Source organism: Fukomys damarensis, unplaced genomic scaffold (assembly GCF_012274545.1).
Source record: "Fukomys damarensis isolate Sample0158 unplaced genomic scaffold, DMR_v1.0_HiC HiC_scaffold_38, whole genome shotgun sequence".
NCBI classification, from domain to species: Eukaryota; Metazoa; Chordata; class Mammalia; order Rodentia; family Bathyergidae; genus Fukomys; species Fukomys damarensis.
This window is the reverse complement of record NW_022900950.1, coordinates 30672559-30678644: the sequence shown is the minus strand read 5'-3', so window position 1 is coordinate 30678644 and position 6086 is coordinate 30672559. Positions and strand designations below refer to the sequence as shown.

General features: G+C 41.8%; 1 long non-coding RNA gene across 1 annotated transcript; it reads left to right on the top strand.

Moving 5' to 3' along the window:
• Nucleotides 1–659: 659 nt before the first annotated feature.
• LOC104862112 lies at nucleotides 660–2769 on the top strand. Its single transcript, XR_780196.2, has 3 exons — nucleotides 660–699; nucleotides 1390–1508; nucleotides 2686–2769. It is a non-coding gene; the product is annotated as an uncharacterized LOC104862112 (long non-coding RNA).
• The last annotated feature ends 3317 nt before the right edge of the window (nucleotides 2770–6086 follow it).

The window sequence follows — 6086 nt, the reverse complement described above, 5'->3', positions numbered from 1 at the left end:
GCATTGTCTCTTCTCTGGACTATCACTACTGTCTTTTACTTAGTCTCCTTCCTCTTCCTCTGCCTCCCTTGATCCATTTTCCACCCAGTAACCTGAGTGATCTTTCCAAGGGAATGCAGTACTTTGGCATATTCAACATCGATCCCAACCTTTTCTTGGTTGGAAATCCAGCCTTCTGCTTTCCAGCCTCTGCAGAAGAGAAAGGTACAGAAGCTAGATAACCAAAGCCTGAGTTTCCTAGACTCCAGGCAACTTGGGTTTCATGTAGGCCCTGCAAAATCAGATGTAAATTACTGCAAAATGGGTGGGGTGGGGGAGAGGGAAGGGAAGAGGGAGAGGGAAGGCGAAGGGGGAGGGGAGGGAGAATGAAATAGAAAAGGAGAGAGATTCTGGCACAGGTATCACTTCTTGCTGTTGTGTGTATCTAGCAATGTGACTTTATCAGATGTGCATCTAGCAGGTGTGGGCCCATCAGTTGTGTGTGCCTACAGGAGTCCATCTAGCAGGTGGAGTGGGCTCTGTAGCTACAGTTATGGCTATAGCCTTTAGATGCCAAATTGTTGCCTCCATGGTATGTTCTAACCCCAGCAGTAATGATGGCTCCCTTGGAAGATGAGCTCTGTGGTGATGTTCCAGGAGCCTGCCCTTGAAGCCCAGTCCACTCCTGCTGCTCCGGGCAATTCAACAATTTGTAAGCAGGTAATTGCCTGTATTAGGTTCCTTTCTGCTTAAAGAAGCAAGCAAGGTCTCTATCATCTTTTCCTGAGTTCTAAATACCAAAGACAATCTTGATCATGCCACTTCCTGGGTTTGACCATAGACTAAAATCCAATGTCCTTAGCATACCTATGATGCTTGAATAACTCAGACTCCTCATCTTCATTTGAGCACACACTATTCTCTTTCTCTTTCCTGGTTACACTTTATTGTTCCAATCACAATCTGATTTACTACTTCAGAGGAGCGTCCTATATGATGACAGACTGGGTGGTGAACAAGAGATCTTTATTACAGTTGCAGAGACTGGAAGGCTGGGATTATGGTGCTGGCAGGTTTGGTTCCTTTGGAGGAAGAGCTGTGAGGTGAGGGTCTGCTTCAGGCCTCTCTCCTTGGTCTGGAGATGGACATCCTAATGTTCACATGTTCTTCTCCTGGTGACTCCCTCTGTGCGTTTCTAAACTTCCCCTTCCTTTAAGGACACGAGTCACTGTGGATCAGGTGCTCATCTCAACTAGTTATACCAGCAATGAATTAGGTCATGTGATGAAGGCTGAGAAGCCCTGGGACAGGCCATCTACATGCTGAGACCCTTTGATGCCAGTAGCATGACTCAGTTCAAGTTGAAACGCTTTGGAACCAGGAAGCCAAAGGAGTAATTCTCTGTTCCAGGCTGAAAGTCTGAGAAGCTGGAGCTCCACTGGCCTAAGTCCAGGAGTCCCAGTGCTATTGACCCCGGAGTTCTGATGTGCAAGACTTGAAGAAGAGCATGATACCAGATCCAGGAGAGAGTGAGCAAATTTCTTTTTCTGTTTTTGTTTTATCCAGGTCTCCACTGATTGGGTGGTGGGCCCTTCACCCCACTCACTCAGATTCATATGATAATGCGCTCCAGGAATGCCTTGTACACACACACCCAAAATAATGCTTTACTACTGCTTTAGGTCACCCTCAATCCAGTAAACCTGATGCCTAAAATCCCCCATCTTACATGCCAACTCCCATGCATCTCTGTCATTCTTTTTATCTCAGCAGGGACTTGGACTCAGACTCAGTAACTTAGGATCTGAGAGAAGTAATCAGGGACAAGAAGGGGACTGGCCATCTTCTCAAAGGCAGAATGATCCAGATTCTTGGATTAGTTTATGTTCCTTGTGGCTGTACAGCTCATAGTTCCCCTCAGCCGCAGAGACAAGACTCATTGTCCACATGTGCTGGTGTGGTTAGATGAACCACATGTGGAGCTTCTTTGGGTGGAAGCTGCCATGGGAATAGCAAAGACCAGAGTTGGACTTCGCATTCTATCACTTTCATAGACTTCTACAAGCTTTCCAAAATTTAATGGAGTTATTTCACCATCATTCAGAGCTGTGACCAAGTATGTAAAATTGCAGTCTGGCTAGGAATAAATAATAAGCATCTTTTTAAAAAGTATATTGATACATTTTAGGTATACAATGTGAAAACATTCATCATTGGGAATTTGTACCTTTACATGCTATATCTTGGTTCTTATTTTTTTCCCCATTCCCCTGCCCTCCCTTCAATCCCACCCATCACCCCTCCCTATTTACAAAGACTTTGTTTCCATTTTAGTGTCTTTTAAGTGGCAGTGGAGTGTGGGCTGTATGTGTGACGGTGTGTTTTATAATCAATTCAGTACATTTTGGTTTTCCCACTTTGCTGTAAGCACATAGTATTCATTTCTCTTAAAATTTTTTGGATAATTTATAGACATCATGTTCTGTTTGGTAAGTAAAATGTCACATCTTTGAGAATTTTTGACACACCAATATATTTGAGACATCGGAATTATATTTTGAGGCACTTATGAAAAATAGAGGACTCAATGGGACTGTAAATATCTTTTCCTCCCTCAAATTTAAAATAATAAGAACTCTTGGTTTTAATAAATGCTTCCAGGCAGTTCTTTTTAAATGAACTTTTCCCTGCCTTTCTGTTTTCCAGCCTCCTTTGTGGAAAAGTTCTGGCTCTGGAAGCACGTAAAGTCACCCTCCCAGGAACAATGACCCTACCACACTGAAGATAAAAGAGGACATCAGGCTCCAAGCAGCAGCAGAAAAAAATCTCTATGGTGTGGAAATCTGTCATCATAGTCTTTTAAATTTTTAAGTTATTTTTAAAAATGCAACTGAAGCTATTTTTTTAAAAATGTCTTGTGTTTTGGAGTATTATAGAAGGTAATCTGTTAACCATCTCATCCTTAGGAGAGCGTTTGCATTAATTTAATAGAACAGCTTTGTTCATTCTTTCAAGGTTGGGCCCAAAATTTAACAGCCAATAATTAGAAGGGGCTCTGGGGAGCATTATTCCTGTGCAGGTTGCATTTACCACTGATGTTTATTGAATTCACCTTTGAAATGAAGCAAGACAGAAAACATGCCCTTTTGTGTCAGAATTAGGAGATTTGTTTCCAAGAACAGCAACTGTGTACTATTTCATAGAGATGAAGACTTAGGTGAAAGAAATGAAGAGGAAATATGAAGGGCCTTGAGCTTGAAGCCTTAATCTGAAATTCTCACTGGTGTATTAGGGTGTGGTTTTCCCTGTTGAATGTCTGGGTAGCAGACACTGTCTGGAAACACATCTCCTGGAGTCACGGCACAGCTGACCATATGTGCGCCCTTTGTGGTTTCCCAAATAGCCAGCATCTCAAGCTGGGGTTGTCACACAGTAACCTTGTTCCTGGCAAACTTGTGGGTTGCTTGATTACTTGGATTTCATCACAGACATGTTTGTCGGTTTCTGTTTTTTTTTTTTTTTTTAAAGAAGCAGAAGAAACAGATCAAGCCTCATGTTAGACCCTCCACTGGGCTCACAGCTTTATGCTGCTTACCTGAAACTCATTACTTTTTTGTATTTACCTGACTTTCTATGAGAGAGGGAGTTCTAGGGGGCACAAACCTAGGTGGCACACCCTCAGCAAACAGTTCTTGCTGAATACATGCCAGAGGAATTCCACACATGAACCTCTGGGGTAGAGCAGTGCCTACCCCGCACCAGGCTGAGCCATTGCTCAAAGCTGGAGACATCTGGTTGGCTTCTGAAGCCCATATGGACTCAGTGCTCCCTCCAGGGAGGAGCTGTATTATTTTGTCATAGTTTGGGGGCAGTTATTCTTATTGCTTTAATGGAATAGCATATGCCGAGGTCAGAGACCTTGGTAGGTGTATTTTTCATGGGATAAAGAGAAAAGCCAGGAAACAAGCTATCTGTAGCAGAGATGAGAAGGAGAAGAGGAAAGGGAGTGATGGGCAGGGAGCCTCCACTCAGCATTTACCCCATGCGAGGCACGAGGCTGAGGCATTCCAGTGTTTGAGCTTAACTCTGTCTCCTCTATCCTCAAAGACCCCAAGGCAGTTAATGTGCTAATTTAACACACACACACACACACACACACCCTCCCCAAACCAGAGACACTAAGTGTCTCATGCTAGGGCACAATTATCATGTGTCTTGACGACCGCAATGACACAGGACCCATACATACCAGGAGACTGGTTGAGTCTTTCTGAAGGTGTGGCACCATGAAGCATACGTCACAGTTGTTAATTTGGAAAACACAATGATTCTTAAATAATTTTTATATTACTTTATATTCATGAAAATTTTAATACGTTTATATTAACTGTTTAATAATATAGGCAAGGAACAGAATGTTTCAAATATCTTCATCCAGCTCCTCTCTCTCTCTCTCTCTCTCTGTCTCTCTCCAGCAATAGAGGTACAAGTATAATTGCCATTTTACAGGTGGTGAAATTAAGGTTTAAAATATAACACAGACAAGGCAATCTTGAAAAAGTTAAAAGACCAACACTTCCTGATATCAGAGGTTCCTACAGTGGTAAGGCAATCACAACAGTGTGGTATTGGTATAAAAAGACAAACAGACCAATGGAATAAAATAGTCCAGAAATAAACCCTCATGCATGGTTCAATGATTTAACAAGGGTGCAAAGACCATTTAGTAGGGAAAGACAGTACTTTCAACAGATGGTACTGGGAACACTGGATCTCTACATGCCAACAATAAAGTTGGACCTTTACCTAACACCATTAATAAAAATTAATTCAAAATGAATCAAAGACCTAAGCATGAGAGTTCATATTAGAAAATCCTTCAAAGAAAATATAGATAGGACAAGAGGTTCAGGATATGAGATTTGGCTGTGATTTCTTGGATGTGACAGTAGAAGCACAGGCAATAAAAATAAAAAGTAGACAAACTGAACTTCATGAAAATTAACAGCTTTTGGGTATCAGAAGACTCTATGAATAGAACAAAGAGGCAACTCCCTGGAAGAAACTATTTATAAATTATATATCTGATAAGGAATGAATAACTAGACTATATAGAGAATGCCTGAAGCAACAACATAAAACCCAGAAAACTTAATTAGAAAATTGGCAAAGGACTTAAATAGACATTTCTCCAAAAACAGAGAGGGTCCCTAAGCACATGAAAATATGCTCAGCATCATGAAGCACCAGTGAGGTGCAAATCAAAACTGTAGTGAAACACCACCTCACACGCACTGGGATTGCTGCTATAGAAGAGAAAATAGCAGGTACTAGTGAGGATGTAGTGAAAATGGAGCCACTGTGCTGTGTTGGTGAGAATGTAAAATGCTGCGCTGCTATGGAAAGCAGTGTGGTAGTCACATATGGCCCAGAAATCCCTCTTCTGTGAATAAATCAAAAGTACTTCAAGCAGGGTCTCAAAGAAGTATTAGTACACCTGCACTCCTAGAAGCATTATTCACAAAAGTGAAAATGTGAAGGCAACCTAGGTGTCAACCAACAGATGCGTGAATAAGCAAAATATGATTGCAAATGCAATGGAATACTATGCAGTGTTTAAAAGGAGGGAAATTCTGTCACATACTACAACATGGATGGATCTTGAGGACATTATTTTAAGTGAAATAAACTCATCACACAAAAAAAATTCTGTTTGATTTAACTTATATAAAGTTCAGAGTAGTCAGATTCATAGAGGATGGTGCCTCTCAGGGGCTGGCAGGAGGAAGGAATGAGGGGCCATTGCATAGTGGTGATGGTGCACAACAATGTGACTGTGCTTAGTGCCATTGAAATGTATACTTAAAAATGTATCTGTATTTTACCAAATAAGATAAACTGAGGGGAAAGCACATTGTTGCACAACTTGCTGTAGGGCATAGCATGATTAATGATGGAGTTTGCTAGCATTTAGAGAGAGCTGGATATTTCAGGTTTCACTGCTCTGCAGGAAACACCTCACAGTTGCTGTGACTGAGCCTGAGCCTGAAGGGGTGTGTGTGTGTGTGTGTGTGTGTGTGTGTGTGTGTGTGTGTGTGTGGGGTGTG